The sequence below is a fragment of the Microplitis demolitor genome, chromosome 4 (assembly GCF_026212275.2).
Source record: "Microplitis demolitor isolate Queensland-Clemson2020A chromosome 4, iyMicDemo2.1a, whole genome shotgun sequence".
Taxonomy (NCBI): Eukaryota; Metazoa; Arthropoda; class Insecta; order Hymenoptera; family Braconidae; genus Microplitis; species Microplitis demolitor.
Genome location: NC_068548.1, coordinates 7298493 through 7323061, shown reverse-complemented (window position 1 = coordinate 7323061; position 24569 = coordinate 7298493). Strand labels below are relative to the sequence as shown.

At 28.2% G+C, this 24569-nt stretch overlaps 1 long non-coding RNA gene across 1 annotated transcript in view; it reads left to right on the top strand.

Annotated features, from left to right (window-relative positions):
* Positions 1-326: 326 nt before the first annotated feature.
* LOC106693333 (uncharacterized) overlaps positions 327-24569 on the top strand; it is a 31426-nt gene continuing 7183 nt past the window's right edge. The window contains exons 1-2 of the long non-coding RNA XR_001345105.2: positions 327-415; positions 522-622. This is a non-coding gene — a long non-coding RNA (uncharacterized LOC106693333). The remainder of the gene's footprint in view (positions 416-521; positions 623-24569) is intronic.

Sequence of the window (24569 nt, the reverse complement as noted above, 5' to 3'; positions counted from 1 at the left end):
AAATAACTGTGGCCATTTTGAAAATTGGAATTAGTTTAAGTACAAATTAAATGATTCCCTCTATTTTAGGAAATCGAAATGAAACGCGCGAAAAAATTCAAATTTAAAAATTTAAATTTAGCGCAATTGATATTTTATAATAAAACATGAAATTTACACCAGTAATTATGCAATTCACTTTTTTTATCAATTAATAATTACTTTAAATAAAAATTAACCAAAAAAATAATTAGTTACTGATGAAATTCGAATATCGCGCGTCAGAGCATTGAGTTGAAAACAGGAGAGGGAGGATTCAAAATGGCATATCTCTTTTGTCAGTCAAAGTAACTTGATCATAACATTACACTAAATCATAACAGATAAATAAATATGTAGTATTTATTACTCAGTTTATCAAATAATAACATTATAGGTAAATTAAATCATATCAAAGTATCATCATTCGTTAACTTAAAAAATGTTTTAGTTTATTTTCAATTCGAATCAAATAAAAATACATAACCGTGTTTTTTTTTCAGATAAATTAAAAAGTGACATGTCCATGATATCAAAATTTTTAAATTATTTGAGACTACTTTATTTTGAACATTATCTAAACATAGATAAAATAATATTTGAGGTACGTAAAATAATAAACTGCAGCATGAGTTAACAAAACAAATAGAATTTATGTCAATAAACAATTACTGGCAACAAATAAATACATACTATATATACAAGATATTAAAATTTATAATGAAATAAAAATACGACAGAAATAAAAGTTATAACTAAATAAACAGGTATGGAATGAGAGTAAGAGTAAAAAAAAAAAAAAGAAATTAGCATATAGCAGTAAATCAGAATTGTAAATAGAGTAGTTTACATTAGCAAAAACTCTAATGCGATAATTTTATTTGTCATATTTTTATGGGTAAAATTAAATAAAAAAAAGAAATACTTTCTGGAACTAGGTATCGACATCCAGCATACAGTAAATCGTATAATTAACGGTCTAGTGCTTTTGCAGAATGAAAAATCTATAAATTAATAGTCTCCATTTTTCTATGTCTCAAATATACACGTTCTTCTCTGTTGGATATTTATAAATATAAATCTATATATTTTTTTTTTTTGAATGGTAGGCAAAGTTTTTAGCTGATACGTAATTTTTGATCAGACTCAACAGTAGGAAAAGTATTATAAAATATTGGTGAGATTTTAACTGAGGGTAAATAATACATAAGGTTTTTGGTGAAGAATACATTAGGGCAACACGTGTCCTCTAAAAAGTAAAAAAAAAAAAATATACGAGGACCGAGTTTTCGTGGCGCAATAAGTTGATGGAAATTTAGAGCCCGCGGGGATTCGAGACAGTATTAAAAAGTTTGTTTTTTTTTCTTTTTTTTTTGATTTTTTATTATTATTATTGGAAATTATGTTTTTTTGGTTTATTCGTTGTTTAATGTATGGACTACGTAATTTAGTTGGGTCGTTTTTAAAACTCGGTAATAAAGTTGAGTTTGTTATTATTATTAACAGTATTGGAGTTTAATATAATTTTTTTTAATTAATTTTTCATTTAATAAATCAACATTCGTTAAGTATTTATTAAAACGAGTAAGATATTTTTTAATATCGAGTTTTTATTAAACTAGAGATTTGTGCTCGTACTTTTTGTTAATTAAGAAGTTTTATAAAAATTATTTTTAATTACAAGGAAGCTTTTTTGTGGATATTTCATTGTTTCAATTCATATAACTTTTTAACTATTGACTTTAGGACAAAAAAATTTGTAATATTTTTTGTAGAAAATTTAATTGTCTGCAAAAATGTATTCTTGTACTTTTGTAAAACTTTTAATAATTTTCCGGGAATTTTTATTAAATACGAATTTTTCATATTCCGAAATCGATTATATGCGATACTTTAAATTATTTTTTTTTTTACTAAATTATGAAAAATACAATAGAAATATATGAACAAAAATGTGTGGTAAATGAAATTTCCTTCAAATAAGTTTGAACAAATTTTCACCTCAAATCAATATTTAATGACTCATTTTAATTTAAACTCTACTAAAATATTAAAAGCCTTTTAATTTTCTGTCAAACAATCGAATCATAATTTTAAAAATCAGTTCGAAGGACATCGAAAATATAAATTGAATTGATAAAATAGGTATTAATTAAAACAAGTAAATTAATTTTTGATATAGGATTTGTTAAACTGGCAAAACAAAATATATAATAATGCGCAGAATTAAATCATTTGTGACAATCTACAAAGGGGAAATAAAGTTAAATATATAATATAATATCACAGCTTTGAGGTGTATAAATAGCAATAAAATAAAATATATGTATATAAATATATACACAAAAAAAATTCTCTACTGAAGGTAAATATTCTTGATTCAAGAAATTTTTATTGAAAACTCAAATTTTCTCGGATAAACTGTAGAAACTTCTTCTGACGAAGACAAATTTTCTTGAATCAAGAAAATCTTGACTTGGTTCCCGAAAACGTTTGTCTTCCAAAATATTTTCTTAACTCAAGACACCATATATATATATATATATATATATATATATATATATATATATATTAGGGTGTTTCAGAAAAAAAGAAAGAGCTTGTTGGCCGTCAACTTTCCTGAAAATTTCAGATCATTTGATCGAATAGACTCGAAAATATTTGCGAATTACGAAAAAAAAAAAAAATTTTTTTTTCAGTTTTTTATTGATTTCTCAGAAACGACTCATACGATCGACTTTAAAATCTAATCAGCTCTAGTACTCAATAAAACACGTCGATTGCCACCTCAAACATCAAAATCGGATAATTCGTTCGAGAGTTATCGCGGGAGAAAGAAATGGTGAAAAAGGGTTTTTTCTAAATATTTTCGAAACGACTGACGCGATCGATTTCAAATTTTAATCAGCTCTAGAATTCAATAAAACGCGCCGATTGCCACGTCAACTATCAAAATCGATTGATTAGTTCAAAAGATATCGGCGTTGAAATGTTAAAAAAATAACATTTTATGTTATTTTTTCCAGATAAATCATAATATAACGTACTAAAATGTGCCTGATATCATACCAACTCATCTTTTTTATGGTTTCTTTTGATCATAAAATGTCATCGAACTTGGTTTTTAATTTAAATCATATTATCAACAAAAAAATCGATAAAACGTAGTTTTTAATATTTTTATCGGATATTTCATATTTTATTGTTTCTTACATGAGTCAAAACTTATTTAAATCTTGATTTTGATCCCTGACATTGATTTCTGCCTCAATACACTTATTTTACTGAACATAATCAGGAACTAAATTTTAAAAACCGCTTTATTGATGATTTTTGTTTCTTAAATTTTCAAACTTCAGCATAACAGATAACTTGTTAGAGCTTGAAAAGATCGTAAAAAAACAATTGCATGTGATAGCATTTTCGAGCTCGAAGAGCTCGAAAATATATCTACACTAATGTTTTCGAGCTCTTTGAGGTCGAAAACAGCGGGAAGTTTTGGGGCTGGCCCGCAGGGTCAACCGACGCCCAGATTTTTTTTTTATTTTTTAAAAATAATAGTATTCAAAAAATTTTTTTTCGAAAATCGAAGCACACAGTCTTGTAGGAAATTAAATTATCTACAAGGAAGCTCCTAATTGTTTTGTCCGGAGAACTAACAGAAAAAAAGTTATGAAGCTTTAAACTATATTAAATAGTATAACTTCATGTTTTCATTATATTAAACAGTTTTTTAATAGAAATTTAGGTTTTTTTATCTGAATTAATGCTATCTGCCTATTTTTTTTAACACATGGGAAAAATTTTCCTTACTTTCAAAACAGAAGTTTTTTTTTAATTTAAAAATACCAAAAGAAAAAAATTTTAATTCTTACAAAAAATATTTTTCTTTCGAAATTAATACAGAAAATAAGTAAGATTTCAGAAATCTTTTTAAAACACCTTACTGATTATACATAATATATAGATTCACCATATAAACATGTACACGTAATAAAATCCGGAAATTATCTTTCTGTTAAGTTTTTCAATTCACTATTGTTTCAAGCTTCATAACTTTTTTTCTGTTAGTTGTACGAAAAAAACACTCCAGGGCTTTTTTGCAGAGAATTTAATTCCGTACAAAACTATAAACTTCGATTTTTGAAAAAAAAATTTTTAAATACTTTTATATATAAAAAACGAACAAAACTTTTTTTTTACACGTAATTCAAATGAGAAAATTAATATTGGTTGAGCGCTAAGCAGGATTGATCTTTCAAGTTACTCTTTTGGGAGAATTTTTCTAATACCTAAGACTAACTTTTAAGACCATAAGACTTTAAAAAATAAAAAGAAATGTTTATTTTGAAACACCCTAATATATATATGGGTCATTCCACCAAATAAAGTTATTTTTACGGGGTGACCCTCATCGATTTGATTAAAATTTTGTGGAGTCTTTCCATCTATTGAAAAAAAAGTTCTCTGAAAATTTGAGCCTTTAATATGCAGCAGTTTCAAAGTTATGATTTTTTGAATTTTTTAAAAATTTTTGTTTTCAACTTTTTCATTACTTTTTTTGAAGAAAACAATTTTAAAAAAAAAATGAGCACATAATAGTTTTTCGTAGGAAAAATTCTCAACTTTCCAACGAAAATATCCATTTTTTATTCTAAGTTACAGAAGACCCTTTAAAATTCGTTTAAAATAGGTAAAACAATTTTTATGACTGTGCGGCGCTTGATACATCTAATTTGATATTTTTTTCTGAAAACTGAGACCTTTTCCCACGAAATATGTAATTTTCACGATGTGCATATTTTTTGTTTTAACAAAATTAAATGAAATATAAACTCTCTATGATTAAAAAACTTTAATTCTTAACTTTTTTGAGGATCTTGATACATTTTTAACACAAATATATCCTAGTCTATCAAGAATAGGTGAGAAAAGATGTACTGCTTGTGTTTCTTTCACCGTATTTGACTCTAAGTATCGTACGTCTAAAACATTTATTTTCTATAAAAAGTCATTATTCCTTGATTAAAAGAAACGATTCGAAACGATTTGTAATGTTAAATGCCCATAAAAAGGGTGATTAAAAAGTATTCAAAGAATTCAAAAGCATTAAAAAGTATTAAAAATTTTTTTTCAAATCGTTTTCAATCGTTTCTTTTAATAAGAGTTGGTTATAAAAGTGAAAACAACGCCGGTAAAATTTTGAATAGCCTGGATGCATAAATCTTGCGGTGTGAGGATATGTTATCTGATATATGTCTGTAGTAAAGCTCTGACAACAAAAATTATAAAACTATTTTTCATGATACTAGCATTAAAGCTTCAAGTTTTGGAATTAGTAATTTGAACTTTGATTCTTGCGTTTTATTCAAAAATGATTTCAGGCTATTGATGTTATCTGCCTTAATGACAGTTCTACACTGATAGAAGGATTTGTTTAGGAGTAATAAATTGATTTATTAAATTTTTCTCAACTGACTTTTTTGGATTTAACAAATATTTAGTAATTATTAACAATATTTATTATAATGAAATAAGTAACTTCTTTATTATTAAGAAATATTTTTAATGCTAACAAAGCCTTATTAACATAAAAGAAATATTTGTTAGCACCAAACAAGGCTTGTTAATATTTAATAAATATTTCTTAGACGAATTTGTCGGTAGAGGGCTACACACGAGCCTGTAGTGGTGTACAAGTATTAAAAAAGCTATATGTGTGTGTCGTTGCGACGTCATATTGTTTACTCCGTTCTAGCTTGCATTGTTGGTTAAACGTAACCTACAACTGAAGCTCTCATATACTTAAATAATATTTATATCAGAAGTTTTTTGTAAATTGTCATCCATATTATAACTATGAAAATATGGAAGCCTTGTTAATTTTATTCAGTTCAATTTTAATCAAATATAAAACCATTAAAAACACATGTACTATCAAACGGATTTTATGTTATTTCTCAGCGTAGTTTAATATAAGAAATTTTAATTTGTTTATTCTAGTTATAGTGTTAATTACTATGAAATTGTATTTTGAAATTAAAAGAACAGAAAATTTTATACGATGGTTGTTTTAGTTATTTTTGTTTATAAATACAAATATTAATGAATGTGTGTAGCTGCATGCAAAAACATATATAGATATATATTCTTGAACTGTGTGATTTTATGAATTAAATTTTAATAAATAAGTTAATAGATAATTTCTTAAATATAAAAAAAAAATTTGTTCAAATAATAAAAAATATATTAAATATAAAATATTTATTTATTAATTATTAAAAAGTGATTCATTAAATGTTAAAAAGTGATTTATTAAATACTAATAAATCATTTTTTAAATGGAAAGAAATCGTTTATTAAATATTAACAAATCGTTTATTAGATGCTAAGAAATATTTATTAAATACAAAAAAATGATATTTAAGAAATGATTTGTTAAATATTAATAAATATTTCTTAAATAAAGCTCCGTTAAGAAATAATTTGTTAAATATTAACAAATCTTTTTTAATACTAAGAAATCCTTCTATCAGTGTAACTTTGTTTCATCTCTTGCCACACAATGAACCATTACAGTTCGACAAAACTATAAAATCAACAACTTGTATTTAAATAATTATTGATTTTGTTAAAACAAAAAATATGCACATCGTGAAAATTACATATTTCGTGGGATAAGGTCTCAGCTTTCAGAAAAAAATATCAAATTAGATGTATCAAGCGCCGCACAGTCATAAAAATCGTTTTACCTATTTTAAACGAATTTTAAAGGGTCTTCTGTAACTTAAAATAAGAAATGGATATTTTCGTTGGAAAGCTGAGAATTTTTCCTACGAAAAATTATTATGTGCTCATTTTTTTTAAAAATTGTTTTCTTCAAAAAAAGTAATGAAAAAGTTGAAAACAAAAATTTTTAAAAAATTCAAAAAATCATAACTTTGAAACTGCTGCATATTAAAGGCTCAAATTTTCAGAGAACTTTTTTTTCAATAGATGGAAAGACTCCACAAAATTTTAATCAAATCGATGAGGGTCACCCCGTAAAAATAACTTTATTTGGTGGAATGACCCATATATATCAAGTATGGATGGCAACAATTGAATAATTTAATAGCAACACATTGTATTTGAATGGAAGTGCAGAATGATGTGGAAGAGTTGGGGTAGAAGGAGGAGGTGGGTTACACTCATTGGCATTGATACACGTAGGCGTTTATATACATACCTGACACGCGAGTAATGCGATGCGTTAAATTAAATTGCTATACGTAACGTTATGCAATAATTCTGGGCTATAGACGATAAGACGGATGTGGTGGAAATTAATCGGGTAAACGTGACTAATTTTGCAGCTTTGCCGGTGAGAATATTACTATGATATAACTTTAAAAGCAGCCCCATCTGTATCATTATCATTGTACCGTTAAATATAATACCTTATGAACACTTTTCTTATTTTATTTTCGTTACTTAAAACTTTTAGAAGCAATTAAAAGATCTTCTTATATTTTAAATTTTTTCCGATAAATAAAATATCTTGGGGCAGTTCTTAAGATGAAACATGATCTGGAATTTTTCCCTTACACTTTATGTTAAATATTTAATAACCAGAGTGAAGTATAATAGGCTAGAACGTAATTTAAGTAGGAAAAAAGGCTTTTTTAAATTTTTTTTACCGTCTACTGAATACGAACTGCGGCTGCGAGGTTAAAATCTTTTGAATTTATTTTTTCTAGTTTTGAGTTTCTAAAGTCCTAATGAATAAATTATAGTGACCAAAAAAAAAAAAATAGACTAAAGTTACGTGACTGTTGATAAAATATTTGTTTGGTAAATAATATTTTATATTTTTTATTATTTATCATTTGCAGACTCCCCCAAAGCATTTAATCACATTTAGTCATATTTCAATCAACTGATATATCAAACCACGTTTAAATAAATATCATCATTATAGAATCGAGTATCAACAAATTTCGTCAAATATTGACAGTTTCCATATTTTGTAATATACACACATATAAAAAAATCGGTCTGTCAGTTGACTCTGCGGGGCAGCCCCAAAACTTCCCGCTCTTCGAGCTCGAAAATACTTTTTTATACCTTTGTTTTCAAAAAAAAATTTTTTTTACCATTTATTCTCAAACGATATTCCTCGAACGAATAAACGATTGATATGGTTAAGGTGGCAATCGACGCGTTTTATTAAGTCCTACAACTGATCATTTTTTGAAATTAATTTATCTAGTCGCTTTTGAGGAATTTTGAAAGTACTAAAAAAAAATTTGTTTTTTAATTCTTTCGATGACGGTTTCTCTTGAAAGAATGAACCGATTTTGATGTTTGGGATGGTATTCGACGCGGCTTATGAAGCTTCAGAACTCAGTTGATTTTAGAATTAATCCATCGAGCACATTTCAAGTTATCCAAGAAAAAACATTTTTGAAAAAATTTTATTTTTTGAATACCTCTGAACGAGGCCTACCTATCAAACTCAATTTTTTTCAGCTTTTAGATATTGACAAGCCGCGTCGAATGACACCTTGACGATCAAAATCGGTTCTTCCGTTCAAAAGTTATAGATATTCACATACATACATGCACTCAGACATCATCTTGAAATTAGTCAGAATAGCTTCCTAGAACCTCAAAACGTCAAGATCTCTTAGAAATTCGATTTTTGAAAATTGGACCGAAACCAATAACATTCCGAATTTTTGAGAATTTGCAATTGTCTTAGCGGGAAGTTAAAAAATTATAATGAATAATTACAATTATTCACTGGCAATTACTAATACGGTGATTAAGTTCTTTAGAATTAATAATTTAAAATATATATACTCATTAAAAGTCTTACTAAAATAATTATCAGATTGCTTAATTAGTCCAAATTTCAAATAACTAATTCTTGATATTGCACACCTCAAGCGCGATAGCGCTGAGGGTGCTTTATGATCGCTCTAAATTTTTTGACTCATTCACTCACATTAATTTATCTCTAGACTTTTTCGATTGCACTAAAATGTGTCAAATTGTATACCAACACAAAGAGAATTTATTAAAGAATAATGTCGACCCAACATTAAGACGACTAATTATTCCATTAATTAAAAATAAATTATTTTAATCCCAGTGAGACGAGTCGTCAATTGTCCTGTATGAAACTTAGTAAACCAAATAACTCTCGATAAACACAATCAATCGGCCTAACTTTTTTTTTTATTATCTTTGTATTCTTGATCACAAGAACCCTATTGAAAATTATTGTCTGAATTCTTTTAGTCAAATTTTAATTAATTAAAATCGTAAAACTGATTATTCACGAAAAGTTGAGTGGCCATTTTTATTTTTACTGTTGTTATTATTACAAAAGTAATTTTTTTTTCTTAATTTCTCCTTATCAATTTCTAGCAGCAGCACTAGCGTAAAACTGTAGAATTGAAAAAAAAGAGCGACATCTACAACAAAATGCGGGATATTTAAGAAAAATTTATATAAAAAGAAAAAAGTTAAGCGGGAATTAAGAAATAAAAAAATCAAATCAATAGTTTGAAAGTTGAATAAAAATTCATAATAAAAAAAATATAAGTAATGATTCAAAATAAAATCATAAGAGCGATTGAGGTGTGCAATTTTGGATTTTCAACATTTTTTTTATGTCGCCAAATTTACAGGAAATTAAATTTCCGTTTTAACGACCAACTATAACGTATATTCATCTCATATATTTAGTTATATGTTATCAATAATTACTCAAAAAATAATTGTACATTGTACGAGATCACTGGAAAGGAAATTCAATTTCCTACAGCATTGATTTCTTCATGAAATTTCTTCGCAAACCATAACTCAATATTCTTATCCTAAATTATTTTTAGTTGACCCAAAAATTACAGGAATCGAAATTTTTTTTTCAGTGATGATATACAAAATATAAAGTTAAATAAAAAATTATTATTACTACTACAAGATAATAAAAATAATAATAATGATAATAAGTGTGTGTATCAATTTAATAATTCATGTATCGTGCCAGCCTCGGTAGAATACCAAATTCTAAAATCGCCAGATTTTGTTTGCATGCAAGTAATTGCATTTACGATATTGCACGCAACCAGAAACCCCTCCTGCCTGCGATGATCTATATAACGTGCTTTTTCCGCCGCCATATTTGTCTCTCTTTTTCCTTTCATCACCGATATACTGTCCTCTTTTATTATGTACACACAAACTCTTTGGTATAACAATTACTATATTATATCTATATATTTATTATATTATATTATATATATTATATACAGAGGTTTGTATTCACCCTAGTGTGTAATTTGAGAGGTATATAACCAGTAGGTTTGTAAGGAAGTCGCGTTATGAAACATTCTGGACATTATCCGGGTATAATCGAACGTACGAACGGCTTGGGGCCGTTTATCGGTTACCGATCCTCTAATCCTTTATTATCTACCTCTCGTGTCGGTGGTATACGATCCAGAAATAAGGATCTTCACATCAAGATATGCTGGTCTATCGTCATCTTACAGCTGCCACGATTGAAAATCTATAAATTATTATTACTTGTAGCTTTTTTTTTAACTTCCCGTTATGATGAAAATTTATAGTTTCTAAAAAAAAGGGAACCTATTGGTTTCGGTCCGATTTTCGAAAATCGAGTTTTCATTAAATTTCGACATTGTGAGGTTCTCGAAGAGCTTAAAAATTTACAAGTAATAAAGTTTTTGAGCTCAGGGAGCTCGAAAACACCCGGAAGTTTTTAGGGTTGTCCCGCAGGCTCATCCACTTTTCAGTTTTTTTTTTTTTTGTTAATTTTAAGCCAGAAATTAATAAATAATAAATTTTTTAAATTCTGTTACTTCACGTCTTATCTTTTATATTTTACACGCAGAGAAAGTAATTTTTAATTCAGCATACGACATTTAGGAGGTTCAATAACTTGAGCACGAAAAGTTGGATTCAGAATTAATTATAAGGGTGTGATCGACTCCGACACCTCTTATAGTCCATGGACTACATTGGAATATTAATTACTCGTCTACTGCATAATTATTGATTTTGTTTAATATAATAATTAAAATTTAAATTAATCATATCGGCAATAACTTTCCAAAATTTTTCAAAGTTTTTATAAATATTAAATTAAAATTCCGGTAAAACTATCAAATGATGAAAGACAAAAAATTTTACCGTAAATCTGATTATTAAACCTGAATTTCAATATAAAGATTTTTAAAACTTCTGGGGAATCGATAACAAACAAAATAAATATGGTTCCTCGGTAAAAAAATTTTTTACGTAGACTGAGATCAGTTACAACTCATAACACAAAATTGGCTATATAAGGGTCTAACCAAGCAGCAACTTTTTTAACTTTCCGCTATGACAATAGACGATTTTCGAAAAATGCGGGAAATTATGATTGTTTTCACCCTGATTTTTGAACATTGCGTTTTCATCAGATTTCGATGTTGTGAGGTCCTAGGAAGCTATTCTCACTATTTTCCGAGTGACGTCTGTGCGTGTGTGTGTGTGTATGTGCACTGTTAGAAATTTCACCTTGAATTTTTATGAAATGGCTTTGAAGTAATTGACAAATACAATCGTCACTGAAATTTTAGTATAATTGTCAATGAATTTTCAAAACTTCGTCATGAAAATTCAAGTTTAATTCATGAATTTTCATTTCAGCTACATAATTTTTCAAATATTTATTTTGAATTTTAAAATGAGATAAATTATAATTTTCAAAATTTCATATGAAATTTCAAAGCCACCTACTAAATTTTAATATACAATTTTTAAATTTAAAACAAATTTTTCTGTAAAATTCAAAATGATTTTTTAAATTTCAAATTATAATCCTTAATTTTTAAAGATTAGTTTCTTTAAATTTTAGAAACTGCCATTGATTTTAGATCTAATTTGTAGCGTTTTAAATAATACAAACAAACAAATAAACTTCAATTTTTTTATTAATATTTTAACTTTATCTTATAAAATTAAATAATCATATATAAATCATCAATAATGATATAAATTTATAACATTTTTAAAGAATGATAATCTTACTTTAAATTGAGATCATATACGGAAAAAAAATTCCCGGATTTTTTACGATTTAACTATCGTAATTTTCATTATATGGTATCGTAACGGTGGACTATAAAATTTAAATCATAATTTTTACAATAGGCTATCGTAAATTTTGTTTTATAATTAATACTACTACAAGATAGAAAAAATCAGATACTATAGAGTAAATTATACAAGTTGTGTTAATAAAAATTACAATGTAGCTATCGTAAAATGAATGAGTCGGTAATGTAAAATTTCGTTAAATATAAAAGTATAATTAGAAGTCAACGGAGTAAAATTTATTTTCTTAAAAAAGTAGAATTACAATAAATAAAAAAGAAAATTTATCATTTTGTATTTTTTTTTTTTAATAATTAAATTGAGAAGGTAAATACAATGTCGAAATAAAAATAAAACATGTTGAAGTAATAATAATAGAACATTAATTTAATATTTTTTGAAATATACTTTTTTGGTATATAAAATTAATTAATTATTCATTAATTTAACTTATAAGTTATAATATCACATCAGGTTCAAAAAGTATTATACTTGTTTCTTTTTGAATAAAAATAACTCATTCCTTTATATCCAAAATATGCACATGTAGGAAATTAAAAAAACCATAGGCGCAATTTTTTCGAAATTTTTTTTTTTCATAATTTATCATTTTTAAACAAATCCAAAAATTATTAGGCGTTGGCTAACTTCAGAAAGAAACATTAAATGTCCATAATTCGAGGTTATTGAAATGTTTACCTCATCGCCAAATCGGATAAAATTATTAATTGTCGACAAATAAATAATATTCTGTAACAAAATTAGGAGAATTGAATTTATTAAAAAAAAAAAATTCATTCTTTTAGAATCATTCATTCTATGACAATAATACTACTTGTTTATAAAAATAAACTTCATGTCCAGATAAATAATTTTAAAACGAACGAAATACCCACAGAATATTTAGTTTAATAAGAAATGAATAGTAATAAATATACTCACACCACTAAATTATTATATTACTATATTCCTTAATTTATGTAGGTTTGTCATGAAGAAAGCACAGTTTTTTTTTTTAATTTTTTATTTATCATTGTCCGAAGAATGTCATGAAAAATAACCTGTATTTCTGCACTACAGTGGAGGTAAAGATGCACTGATTTATAAATATATATATAGTTGAACCACACATAATACGAACGAAATAGATGTTCTCATTTGTATATACATATATTTGTACATCATATATTCTCACACAAGCATCACATCATAGTATTGTGACAACATTTGTCTTTCATACGTAAATGCTTCAGATGGCATATACTATACCATTTCAGAAAATTTACAATCTAACTATCGTAATTTTTGTGGCTTGTATTGTAAAAACATAGAGGCAGCACTGTAAATTAAGAAGAAGAATAAAGGAATAAATATTATAATTAAATCTTATTTTTTATTCTTTTACTATTTACGATAGTAAGATTGTAATATTTCTTATTGAATTTTATACAACAAACTCTTAATGAAATTACGATAGTGAATAGTAAAAAATCTTTTAGAAACTGTAAATTTTCGTATCATATATTTGAAAGTTACAGATAATAAAAGTATAGTCCAGGATTACGATAGTAATATTGGAATTTTTCGTCGAATTTTTTTTCCGTGTACAAACGACTCAGTATTAAATAAATTTTGACGTAATATTAAAAAGTAACAAACACCAAAAAAATTATTATTTTTATTTATTCTTTTTTAATTAATTATTCCATATCATGATTTAATTTATAAATGATAATTTTATCATTTATAAATAAGTAACACAAGTAAATAATATTCTGGTGATTGTTACTTTCAATTTACATTGTTATAATGTTGTTGAAAAATTGGTTGCAGCTTGTGCTAGCTAGCTTTTGTATAGTGTATTAATTAAAAAAAATCAGTCTATCGATTGACCCTGCCCGCCAGCCCCAAAACTACCCGCTGTTTTCGAGCTCCTTGAGCTCGAGAATATTGCTGTGAATATATTTTCGAGCTCTTCGAGCTTAAAAATACTTTTGTTTGCCATTGTTTTCGATAAAAACCGTTTTTAGCATTTCTTTCTCCCACGATATCTCGTGAACGAATTAACCAATTTTGATGGTTAAGGCAGCAATCGACGCGCTTTATTAAGTTCTAGAGCTGATTAGATTTTGAAATTGATCGGGTGAGTCACTTCAAAGATAATCGAAAAAAACCATTTTTTACCATTTATTTCTCCCGCGATATCTCTCGACCAAATTAATCGATTGAGATAGCTAAGGCGGCAATCGATGCGTTTTATTAAGTTCTAGAGCTGATAAGATTTTAGAGTCGATCGTTTGACTTGTTTCTGAGAAATCAATAAAAAACTAAAAAAAAATTGGAAAATCCAAAAGTGCACGACTCATAATGCTCATTTATTATGAAATAATAAAATAAAAATAACAAAATGGCGGGAAGTATGAATAAATTTAAAATATTTACAATTTTCTGTCATCAAAATTTGTTTTTTTTTTTTTTTTTTTAATTATAATAGTAATTTTTTATGATTATAAAAGAATTTTCTCAAAATATCTTGATTAAGTTTGAAAAAAAATATATGTAAATAAAAACAAATAAAAAAAAAAAAGAATTGAATTGAAAAAATTCAGGCTTACCAATTAGCAATAACACAAAAAAACAGCTGTACTAGGACGGTAATGTGCAAGCGCTCCTGGTGGAATAAATGTACGTATAATGTATAGATGTATCACCATCCATGTTAATTTTACATAAATATATATACGTATAGTTATACAGCCTTTTTATTCTTTTATTAATTGTAATTAAACGGCACTGAGTTACCTAGCCATTTTCAATAGGGGATCTACAAATCTTTCAAAGAAGTTAAAAAAAAAAAATTTGATTCAATTACTGGATTTTTACATAAGTTATCGTGTATACGGGATTTATACTTGACGGACAGGAAATTCTTTTAAACTATTTTGATGTTTTTTCGGTTTTTATTGAACTAAATAAATTTTTGAAAAGTATGGAATTAATCTCCATTTAATTATCTTTAAAATGGTGTGCAACATATCTTAATTCCGTCAATCAACAAAGGTATAATAATTCAAATAGTTGCCGAAGTGAGGCGAAAAAATTTTTTCGATCGTAAAGCACTCTCTGATGCTTCGCATCATAAGTTGTGCAAAAAAAAAGTTTTTCTTTCGTAATTGGCAAATATTTTCGAGTCTACTCGATTAAATAATTTGAAATTTTCAGGAAAGTTGATAACCAACAAGCTCTTTCGATTGCCACAAGAACTATTCAAATCGGTTCTTTAGTTAAAAAGTCATAGACCGGCCACACACATACACACACGTATATATATATATATACATACATACACATGGACTTTATTTTGAAAATAGCCAGGATAGCTTTCTAGAACCTCAAAACGTCGACATCTGATGAAAACTCGATTTTCGAAAATCGGGGTGAAAACAATAACTTCCCGATATTTTTGAAAATCATCGATTTTCTTAGCGGGAAGTTAAAAAATATAAATTTCATATGAAACTTTTAATAATCAAAAATCCAAATTATATTTCTACCTTTGAATACATTCAAGTGATTCAAAGATCTTGCGGATAACTATCCAAAAACGTAATAAGAGATGAAATTCAGTAGTATCTCTTAAAGAACATTTCGTGACACACAGCCAATTAGCTTTTCAATAATCGTAGCACATTTTATTGAAGGATCATATAGTGACTTACCATTAATTAAAAGAATCGGAACATTATCAATATGTGCTTCGACTATCCCATCAATCAATTCTTGACATTAGAAAAAATAACCACTCAATAATTAATAAATATTAATAAAAAATATTTACAATCTATTAATTGATGATTTTAAAAAATTTTACTTCGATCTTTTTTCATAAGCTTAAATGACGCTCCGAGAAAAAACAGAATTTGGCCGCACCGGCGTCGAAGCACCGCTGCACGGCATTTTAATCGCCGAAGCACCGCCGCACCGTGATTGTGACCATTTGAATTTTTTTATGGTCGCCGAAGCACCGCCGCACCATAGCCGCGACTGTTCAAGTAAAAGTGGGTTTGCCGCACTACCGCCGCACCACTGCTGCACTTAATCTATAATATATATTTAAATTTACATCGCCGCACCACTGCTGTACTACAGCTGTGACATATTATTGTCATAGCCATATGCACATATATATATATATATATATATACACACCCACATATATATATATATATATATATATATATTTGTGTGTACGTTCGTTTACGTCCAATATTTATTAATTTGAATGTTTGAAAATTATGTATATTTTTTTATTATTATTAATTAGTTAATTAATTAATTTTTTTACTTAAAATAATAATTTTGTGAATGGTTGCCTCAGTCTACACTACAAATTGTTTAGAAACTTAATTATTAACTATCAGTTGTAACTAATTAAAGTACTTATTTGATATAGCGTACAGAAATTTGATTTAAACTGATCATTTGGTTTTATAGTAATTCAAATAATTTTTGATGTACTATATTTTCATAATAGTAATTTTGATTTGTAGAACTCCTAGCTACTTTTAATTCCATAAACCGATATTTTTCAACATACTGATAATTCAAAAATTCGAAACGTTCGGCTGTGGTCCGGTGGTGAGAAACTATAAAAATCCAAACGTTCGGCTATACTTCAGCTGTGCTGCGATGTATCTGAAGATCGGAACGTTTGTCGAACAACGAAAATATAAAAAAATTAATGTTAATTAATTAATAAGGGACAGTTCTGGAGGTTGGAGTGGTTTAAGATTTTCGGCTGATATACCAGCATCTATAAGCAAAACATTTCAGAAATCGAGTCATCCAGTAGATTTTTTTACTTTCCAATTTTTTTTCTGTTGCGCGAAAAACGTTCTGATTTTCAGGAACATGTGGTGCGGAGGTGCTGGGAGATTTTTTTCGAAGCGTGCGGCGGAATTTTTCGCCAAATGGCGGTGGTGCGGCGATATGGTGCAGGCGCCGTGTAGCGGTCGTTCGGCGATTGACTTAAAATCATTTTTTTGTCAAAAAATTAGAATTTCATTTTTACTCAGGAAATCTTTGAAATTTCATAGCATTTTATTTACAGACATTCAAAATACTTTTAACAGAGTGTGTGTGTGGGGAAGGGGGGGGGATAAACTTTCTATAACTTTTTAATGAATGGACCAATTCAGATGGTTCTTGCGATAATCGAGAGCTCGTCGGCCTTTAACTTCCCTGTGAATTTCAGATCATCCAATCTAATAGGCTCTAAAGAAATTAATAATACGAGAAAACAAAATTTTTTTCTATTTATTTTTTGAAGTTTTCAGAAATAACTTGATGAATTGATTTCAAAATCTAATCAGAACTTAACTAAACGTGCCGATTGCCAACAGAACTATCTCAATCGGTGAATTTGTTCGACAGATATTGCTAGAGAAATAGTCAGACACGGTTTTTGTTGAATATCCTCGAAAACGCTGAACCAATCAATTCCACAACCTAATGGGTTCTATAATTCAATAAAACGCTCCGATTGTGAAAAGAAACTTCTTAATAAGTTAATTTCTATGAGAGATATCGTTTACAAAAGAACTTCAAAATCAAAAACCTTTTTTTTCTGCATGGAAAGAAAATTCCACTAAAATTTAAGATGTTAACATCGTAATCGTGGACTAGACTTTCATTGGCGTCAATTTTTAAATGTCTTTTTTCAAAATTTATTATAGTCTTTGTTAAAATTACGATGTTAAATAGTAAAGAACATAACCTACATCGTAATTTTCACAAAGACTATAGTAAATTTTGAAATGAGACATTTAAACATTGACGCCAATGAAAGTCTAGTCCACGATTACGATGTTAACATCGTAAATATAAGTGGAATTTTCTTTCCATGTGGATAACACGTAAAATGAGTCTGACCAAATATTTCAAAGTTATATTAAATTTTAGTGTCTCTTTTAATCATCACATAACTTATTGTAATCAGTATGTTAGTTTAAGAAAATTCGTCAACAAAATGTTGAAGAAATGACTGTTTCCTGAATTTTCCTCCGATATTTTATATTTGGTCATTATGATTCCATTCAAAATTCCTTTTACCTTTCATTTCAATTACTTATGTTTACTTCAGCCCGAATTCGTGCGTTTCATCAACAATAGTCGAAAATAATAATTTAAGTTGCCTGTTTTTTAGGTAGATTGTTTTAAAATCTAGCTATTGTATTTGTCCATGTTTTTCGAGAAATATCTATATTACCTATTATAAATAGTTAAGTAGGTTCCAAAAATACCACTCGTTAAAAAATTTATGTGTATAAATGTATATGTAATATAACCAGCCTTGTAATTACGATGCCTGTAATTCTTATCGGATCCTACTGAAATGTTCTACACTTATTATATGGATAGTTATTTTCATTAAGTTCGAAGATGGGGGAAATTGGTCAATTAGTTTAGAAGTTATGGTTGTTTTAAATTTTTACGATTTTTCAAAAAAATCGTTTTTTTACTATTAAAGTTTACATAACGTTAAAATTAAAACTTATAGACAATATCTGTAAGAAGTTCCTTAAAGTTTATTTTTATAAGCTTTAATTTTCGACTATAAGATAAATGTTTTGACTATTTCTTCCTGTAACTTGATAACCGTGAAAGTTCGAACAAAAACAAGAAAATTACTAATTATGGTTTTAAAGACTGATAACTTATGCATTTCACAATATCTTATTCTATTAGCTTTATTATGTAGCTAATTTTAGTAGTTTATGCTACATGCAGACTACACTGAAAAAAAATTGTATGAAAATGTACTATCGTAATCCGGGACCATGTATACTCGTTTAACCGTAAACTATCATATATTTTATATAAAAACTTACTATTCACAAAAGGTTTTTTACAATTTACTATCGTAATTTTAAAAAAAGATTGTTATATTATGTTCAGTTAAAAAAAATACAATACTGGTATTGTAAAAAGTATAGGAATATAAAGAAGATATAAAAACATAATTATTCTTGTATTTTTAAACTTCTCAATGCTGCCTCTGTTTCTTTCAAATGTAAGTTACAAATTTTACGATACTTTAATAGGAAAATTTTTTAAATTGATAGTAGTAGTATTTGTCGTGCATAGCGCTAGTGTACATATGAGTAACCAATGTACACTCGTTGTCATTAATGCCTGATCCCCTATCTAGTTAAGACTCGGCCGTACCTAACGAAATCTCGAATTTAAGAAATTCCGTTTTGAACATTTATGGGACACGAATAATAAAAATCTTTCAAGGAAGTTCGTCTGCTGTTTTTTGTCAGAAGCTAAGAAAATCGCTGTTGTGATAATTGTTTAATAGAAGTGACGCTTAGTGATTTTTGATTTCCAATTTAAATAACATGGAAAAAAAGATTTTTTTCAGTTTGGAATTTTCTATCTCGGCAATGGCTCATTGTACGAAGAAGCTCAGTCTACATTCCTGTGTGATTTTAACGCTCTACAAAAAAACTGTATTATCATTTTTTGATAAATCCATCGGTTCAAAAGTTATTGGAGCTTGAAGTCAAGTTAGAGTAAATTTCAAGATATTTTTACTTTTCCGGCGAAACTATCAGACTTATCGAAAAATGTCATTAAATTTTTTTTAGAGACCATTTTATTTCCTACGAATTATCATAAATAAATTTTTTTTAAATTCTGCATTGTTTTCTAGTTATTTCCGTTTTAATGCGAAGCTCTTATAATCGATTAAAACACTATTTTTTGAGTAGCTCGGCATTAAAACGGAAATAACTAGAAAACAATCCAGAATTTAACAAAAATTTATTTATGATAATTCGTAGGAAATAAAATTGTCTCAAAAAAATTTAATGACATTTTTCGATAAGTCTGATAGTTTCGCCGGAAAAGTAAAAATATCTCGAAATTTACTCTAACTTGACTTCGAGCTCCAATAACTTTTGAACCGATGGATTTATCAAAAAATGATAATACAGTTTTTTTGTAGAGCGTTAAAATCACACAGGAATGTAGACTGAGCTTCTTCGTACAATGAGCCATTGCTGAGATATAAAATTCCAAACTAAAAAAATCTTTTTTTCCATGTTATTTAAATTGGAAATCAAAAATCACGAAGCGTAACCTCTTAAAATTAATATTAAGAGCTTAAACTTTACTAGAATTTTTTTTTTTCATCATCTTTAACGATACTTTCATGGTAACTAAAGGAAAAAAAATAAGTTCTTTTTTTTGGCCCACTCTAGTATCCGACTAGAATTTCTTCCTGATTTGCCTGAAGTACCATAAGGTCCTTCTCAGGTTAATATAAGGTTTGCCTTAATAGGACAAACCTGACAAGTTCCTTGTCAGGACCTTATCAGGATATCCTTATTCAAAAAAAAGATTTGCCATCGAGTCAACCTGACTAGTTCTTGATCAGAACTTCGTCAGGAAATCCTTATTCAAAAAAAGTTATTTGCCATCGGGTCGACCTGACGAGTTCCAGATCAGGACCTTATCAGGATATCCTTATTCAAAAAAGAGCCATCCGGGCTTACCCGGAATAGGAAGGTAGATTTTTTAGATGTGTAAATACAATAGTGTAATTAATACTTATTTTGTAAGCTTAAACATGAATTTTAAGGAAATGGGTTATGCCTTATTATTTAGAAGTTATTAGATGACTAAGCTGCAAAAATAAGCTTGTTGTATTTTTTGTGAAATTTTTGATATCGTCAAATTGTTAGAAAAGATGTTTTAAAAAATCAAGTATTGCAGTGAAAATTAAAGCTAATCGTTCAAATTTTAAGATACTTTTTACAGAATTGAGTTATCATTTTCAGTTCAAAAGTTATTTTAGGATAAAGCCAGAAAATTCATTTTTATGAAAATCAAAAAAAATTTCAAACACCCACAACTTCCAAACTAATTGACCGATGGGGCTCATCTTCGAACTTGATCAAGATAATCGTCCAATAAATAAGTGTATAAAATTTCATTAAGATCCGTTAAGAATTGCGGGCGCTATCGTGATGACAAGGCGCGTTATATATATATATATATATACATAAATTTTTGAGCGGATGGTATTTTTTGACTTTACGAGGTAAAATAAGACATATGGTGACAAAATTCTGTGATAATTTGATCATGAGATCCATTACAATAGGCCGATTTCTAAAGAAATCTACCTAAAAAAAATGTAATTTGTCATCAGGTGAACCTGACGACTACCTTGTCAGGACCTCATCAGGATATCCTTATTCAAAAAAAAGTTATCCCGTCCCTTCAAATATCTTATTTGCAGGCTAAAAATTAAACCAAGTACAAAAGAATACTATATAAAAATCACGTCAATCTTTGCAGCACGAATTTTTTACTTCTTCATCAGTTATTCGTTGACATCATAATCATAATGAATATAAAATATAATATTTACACATCGAGGACTTTGAATCGGAAGGACGCAGGTTCGAGCCCAACAGTCATCGGGATTTTTTTATCAATAAAAACCATGTTTACTTCCTCTAATTGATGCTCTCAATACAATAGGAAACATTATCGATCAAATTAAAATTCTCTTATTTTTAGGTAGATTTCTTTAGAAATCAGCCTATTGCAGTGGGTCTCATGATCGAATTATCACAGAATTTTGTCACCATTTGTCTTATTTTACCTCGTAGAGTCAAAAAATACCATCCGATTTTTTGAAACATCTTTTCTAACAATTTGATGATATCAAAAATTTCACAAAAAATACAACAAGCTTATTTTTGCAGCTTAGTCGTCTAATAACTTCTAAATAATAAGGCATAACTAATTTCCTCGAAATTCATATTTAAGCTTATAAAATAAGTATTAATTACACTATTGCAGCTTTATTGTATTTATATAAGAAATCTACCTTTCCATTTCGGGTAAGGCCGGATGGCTTTTTTTTTTTGCAATTTCATATTTTTTTAAAAAATAATTACTAATAAGGTAATCCTGATAAGGATTCGATGAGGATATCCTGGTAAGGACCTTACAAGGCGATCGGAGCCTTATTTGAAATAAGGTTAACCTGATTAAGACCTCGTCAGGTCCTTATGGAAAATTCTAGTTGGGATATATATGTATATTGGTATTCGTCTTTTCATGCGAGATGGCTCAACCATCCACGTTTCTCACAAGTGTTTATTCCCATGCCTGTTTCCATCTATAACAATTCCACCTCGTACTTATTTGACAATCTGGTCAAGAGCTACGACATGAAATTCTCAGGTGATGAAATGCCGTCACGTATTCTCAACAATCTTCTTTTAATTCTCCTCTTTCTCTACTTTCTCTGATTACCATCAGTCAGCAACCTTCTTTTTTTCGTTCATAGGGGGGAAATTCTACATTATCGATTGTTCAATTTTACGATACTCGTATTGCAATAGTATATTACGAATCTAGGGCAGTAAAGTAAGAAATGCCTGAGATCAAATGTAATTGTTGGCCGAGACGAAGCCGAGGTCAACAAACATGTGATCTGAGGTTTTCTTATTTACTGCCCAAGGTGTGTATACTATTTTTCTCCTCAACGAAGGTGGAAAGTGGCAACATCAAAAATCATGTTAATAAATAAGGCTCAATGCAAAAGTGTGCAACGAGCTTATGTGTTGGTCAATTTTCGAATAAACACACAAAAACCGTGAAAAAAGGGCATAGCATGATAATGAGCTAATGATTGTTCTCTACTAATATTTTTAATTCATTGAAAATATTTTATTTATATGCTTTGATAGGCAAAGAGAAAGCAATTTGAGACCTTGCAGACTATCCCTGAAATTTCCCATTTTGGATCCAAAAAGCATTGGACCGAATCTAATAATAAAACTATTTTTTTTTTATATTTCGTCACAGAGATATATTGTTCCTGGGATATTTTGTCGCAGGGATATTAACGTACGTAACCAGCGTAAGGCTCATGATGCTTTGTCATAAGAACGAGTGTAGTGGCCACTACGAGCCGTAGGCGAGGATATGTAGTAAACTTGAAACTGTAAAGTTATAGGCTATTTCGCATACAAGTGCGGTTAAGTAATATCTATGGCAAGGCTGAATATATTTGGTACTTCCGACACAACTTACAGCGCTCGGAAATTGAATTTTTAAAGCAGGTGTTGCAAAAAATAACTCTTTAATCTCACTGATTCATCATTATTGCACGCCTCGGACGCGATAGCGGGAGAGGTTGTGCTCTATAATCGACTTGTCGGGAATACCGGATTTTTGAAAATATAAATGTTATTAATTATGAATTTACAAAATTTACGAAATTTTTAGAACGTCTTTAGAGAAACATATCTTCCGTTCTGGTTGCCAGATGACATTTTTAAAATTTTATTTTAATTAAGAAAAAATGATCAACGTATTTATAAATGGACACTAGGGTGCTTCGTTTCCGGCGAAAGTATTTTTTTTGTTGCTCATCAAGCAAAATATTGTTTTTTTATGCTAAAACAAAAATACCTGCCAAGTTTGAGCTCTTCATTCCAATCCTCAGTACTTTCCATTTTATTTCCAAGATTTCCCATTTAAAATACACGTAAATTAAATTACTTTTTTTTTTAACTTTCTAATACTCAGCTGCGTTTTATGATATCGACGTGGTTTTGGTCGCAAATTGTAGAGCATTTGGTGTTCTTCAAAAGTGCCCATAATAACTTAGCTGTAATTTCAGCTGTTTCACTTGTGTTCGCTGAGAAAGTCATTTTTCGTATCAACTTGACCTTTATTGGCTTGCAGAACGCAAACCAATGAATGCACATCAAAAATGTAAATGGGAATTGTATAGGAAATTTTATTCCCTTCAAAAAAAGTCCTATGTGTCAAGTCGCTAAAGTCCACAGTTTCCGAGTTATAGGAGTTCTAATAATTTAAAAAATAAAATAGCAATTGTCATTTTTTTTTTTTTTTTTAATATTATATTTTTTAATTATTAAAACTCCTATAACTCGGAAACTATGGACTTAAGCGACTTGACTTATAGGACTTTTTTTTAAGGGAATAAAATTTACTATAAAATTCCCATTTACATTTTTGGTGTGCATTCATTGGTTTACGTTCTGCAAGCCAATAAAGGTCAATTTCATAGGAAAAATGACTTTCTCAGCGAACACAAGTGGAACAGCTGAAATTACAGCTAAGTTATTATGGGCACTTTTGAAGAACACCAAATGCTCTACAATTTGCGACCAAAACGGCGTCGATATCATAAAACGCAGCTGAGTATTAGAAAGTTAAAAAAAAAGTAATTTAATTTACGTGTATTTTAAATGGGAAATCTTGGAAATCAAATGGAAAGTACTGAGGATTGGAATGAAGAGCTCAAATTTGGCAGGTATTTTTGTTTTAGCATAAAAAAA